The sequence below is a fragment of the Alosa sapidissima genome, chromosome 6 (assembly GCF_018492685.1).
Source record: "Alosa sapidissima isolate fAloSap1 chromosome 6, fAloSap1.pri, whole genome shotgun sequence".
Taxonomy (NCBI): domain Eukaryota; kingdom Metazoa; phylum Chordata; class Actinopteri; order Clupeiformes; family Clupeidae; genus Alosa; species Alosa sapidissima.
Window position 1 is genome coordinate 37679737 of NC_055962.1, and position 3969 is coordinate 37683705.

General features: G+C 39.6%; 1 long non-coding RNA gene across 1 annotated transcript; it reads left to right on the forward strand.

The window, feature by feature from the left end:
- Positions 1–320: 320 nt before the first annotated feature.
- LOC121711498 lies at positions 321–995 on the forward strand. Its single transcript, XR_006032352.1, has 3 exons — positions 321–344; positions 611–673; positions 956–995. It is a non-coding gene; the product is annotated as an uncharacterized LOC121711498 (long non-coding RNA).
- The last annotated feature ends 2974 nt before the right edge of the window (positions 996–3969 follow it).

The window sequence follows — 3969 nt, forward strand, 5'->3', positions numbered from 1 at the left end:
CTGCCGAAGTAAACGAGCGTGAATCAACCTATTCCAGACGGAGTACTGTAGGGAAAAGAAATCGACCAGAAGTACGTAGACAGGCCAAGGCCAGTGTAACAGAGTTGAAAATAACCTCACTTACATAAAGTGAATTCTTTCAAAATTATGATATTACATTGTTATTGTAATCTCTATTTTTATATACACTGGTTTTTATATGTTTAAAATGTTTTCATATGTCGTACCCATTCACATGAGTTTAAAACATGAGATAGTGCAATTGTATTTTCATTTCTACTTTGCATTTCAATATTTTGAGCATTTGCGCTTCCCGTACTCCAGTCAGAACTAGTCTGCTGGAGGTAAGCTGTGCACAGAGAGTGCTCCGTGAATAATTTTGTGTTTTAATATAAAATAACATGTTTGTCTTCCACACTGGTTGAAATACGTATATACATAAGTTGTATTAATAGATAATTTCTGCAAGTAATGCTAGAGTGTTGTCTAAGATGGTATCTAATCGAGCTATTGTGGGCTACGTCTTTTTGGCGGCAACCACGTTATGTTAGCTAGCTTTATGAAGAAAACACTTGCAATTTCTTGATTTCCTTTTACGTTTATACTGTAGATTTGGGTATGCAGTCGTCATCGTCTAATCTCAGTGGATTCTTTGTTTTATTTGTGAATGCAGGTACGTTGTTTATACTGTTAATGAATCAATGCTTGTTGTGAATTCAATGGAAAAAAAACTATACGATCACAACGTGTGAAACATGTGCCAACTCTGTATGTTGTTTCTTCTGCATGATTTTACGTTTGTTTAAACTGAATTGAACAAGCTATGCATTATTTTATCTATGTTCAGGAATAGCATAGACAATGCTAGGCAGTCAGAACTAGTCTGCTGGAGATTTGGGTATGCAGTCATCATCGTCTAATCTCAGTGGATTCTTTGTTTTATTTGTGAATGCAGAGAAATAAAAACAGTGAGAAGAGTTCGTGTGGAGTCATACATTATCATCACAATTAACACCTGCACTAGTTCGTTACACCAGGCTACTGGCAAGCTGCAGCATGCCTCGAGCAGCGCATCCTGTGTTCTGTTATTTTGAAGGAGAAATAGACCAGCATATTTAACGGATTCAGTGTGGACAGAGATCGTTCAATGCTACAAGCCAGTCGTTGCTCGCATGCAGTTATATGTTACACATGATGACAAGAAGTAATTAGAAAATGCCATAACAAAAATTACTTTAAGAATGCTGAAAACTATGATATGCAACACAAACACAAACACATAGCACACTTCATTATTTTGTAGAATTGTACCACCCCATGGGGACCCCATGAATGGTTATCAAGCAGTTTCATTTAGGAAGCAGGTTCGATACCCACGTGGAGTCAACGCAGCCAGTTAACATGGGTGCCAGTTGCCATGTAACACCGTTACTGACAGATAGACAGTTTACAATCGGATAACCCCGTCATTGTAACCAAAATATGTCTGAGTTTAGCCTATTTGCAAAGCTTATGTTAGCGAACTAGTATGATGCTACTACCCACAGGTTAGCCTACTTGAAGCACCCGGCTCAACACACAGGGCGAGTTGACCAATTACAGTTTTGTGTATAAAGTTAAAGCAAAAACATAGCCTACATTTTCAAAATAGTTTTCGCATGTTGATTAACTAATGACAGCCTACTATTGTCTGCTCCACATTTTCATAGTCTAATTCGGCATAGAGTTAATTTAATGATGGTAATGATTTAATGATGAAATATTGCTGAGTGTTGATGAAATGGTGGCACAGGCCTATGGTTGTACTAACTCCTTCACATTTTCATGACCTAGCCTAATTATATAGATATTGTACTACTTTTTTATATCAGTCTTTGAAAACTGAAAAAAAATCATGTCAATGTCAAAAAATCATTTTCGAGAATGCGGATTAAATACTGGACATATATTAAATATTGCCGTTTTTCCTTCGTCTCCCTCATTTTTATCTGTACATACATGAACAACACACGGATAGGCCTGCTAAACATGAACAACACAACACACAGATAGGCCTGCTAGACATGAACAACACAACACACGGATAGGCCTGCTATACATGAACAACACTTGTACTTTACTGTGGCTTTTGCTGTCTGTGAAAGGCATACCAATTTGCAATAGAGTTTGGTCATACACAGGGTGCGATTTGTAGGGGGGGGATAGTGAGGATTTCCCCCCCTCTGGTTATCCTATCCCTACCTCTGCTAAATTATTTTTATCGTCGGGGGGGACCACATTTATCCCCCTATGCCCCTCATATTGATTAATGCTACTTCATATAAGTAAAGCGCTGCAACGTGAGAACAGTCTAGTAGGCTAGCCTACATAATAATCTGACATCAGAAACGCACCGTCACTTATGCTGCTGACACAGTGGCTGCGTGATAACTTAATTTGGCCTTGATCGTGCAGGACATTTCAGAATGTCGAGTGTGTAATCCATCATAAATGGCTAGGTTCAATGGAAAAGTTAGCTGGACAAATGAAAGTAAACGAGAAGGATTCAGTGAAGCATAATAATGTTTTAGAACCTTCAAAATTAGAAAACTGATGCAACTGAGATGGACAACTGCACGTAGAGTAGAACGTAGGCCTATTGTCCGAAGGAACTTATATTAAATGAGGAGATATTTGCTGAATGTCACAAAAAGTGTTACAGAAATTGCTTGGCATCGCTTATTCAATGGCTCTGTTACGAGCCCATCAAATGATATGAAATGGTGCAACATAACATACAAAGGCCATAGAGAAGCGGTGATGGTGCACAACAACTTAATTTAATGAAGGATTGTGGTTTGACATAAACAGAGCGTGGTGGTACTAAAGCAACGAAAACAGAACTGAAAGAAAACCCTGACCACACATATCTGCGGAGAAATATGGATCTTTCCTAACTCCCGACCAGAAACAAAAGACATGGTTTGTTGTGAGTCTTCCGGGTCCGCTTACTGCTGTGCTGAACTAAACCTAAACTAAATAACGTGAAAACCCATCACCGAATACCACCTGCTCTAAATATGAATTAACTAAAGACAACAAAGATCAATCCCATATGGGGAATGTGCTTGGACAACAAAATAACTAAAGCTACACAAAAGGCTAAACAAAGAACGTGACGTGCCAGCGAGACACCACAAAGCTGCCCTGCGTCTGCCGACGGGATCGGATGGGAAGTGAGGGTGAGAGAGCGCCCAGACGTCAAACAAGGCGTCCTTATAGACGTTGCCCAACCCACAATCAGCACTTGGCGGGACGCAAGATGGCCTGTAGGGGGACAGAGGGAACAGCAGGAGTGTAATGACGCAAGATGGCCTGTAGGGGGACAGAAGGAACAGCAGGAGTGTAAACGCAACAAAGTAGCGCAGCAGCGCAAACACTGTTCAACCCTGAATAGCGTAACAGGCTCTCTACCGAAACACCTGTAGTTTGCGGAGGACTAACGAGAAAGCACTCGTTTGATAAATCAGCCAGTAGTAGACAAATAACTTTTAGAAATAATCTGTACTGCAAAAACGAATGTTGGTGGGTATTTAAACTATCTAGCGGGTGTTTTAACAGCTGCAAGAAATAGAAGCTTCATGGTCTTTATGTTCTGGTTCGTAAATTATTTTCATAAAACTTCAAGTTGCCCTATAACTTTACTCTCCAAACTCTTCACTGCACTGTAGGCAATTAACTGACAGTATGATAGGCTATTTATTTTCTGTAGGCTACAATAAACACATTTATTTTTTCTTTTGCAATATTACGCACTTGGCTACTGAACGCAAATCAGCAGGAGAGAGAATGCACATCGCCTACGCAGCGTGTAAAGCAATGTGTAGGCTATTTGGTTACCAACTAACACTGTTAGCCAATTCACTAACTTAAGACTTCAGTGCCATCATATATAACGTTTTTTTACACAACAAATACAGAAAGGATGGA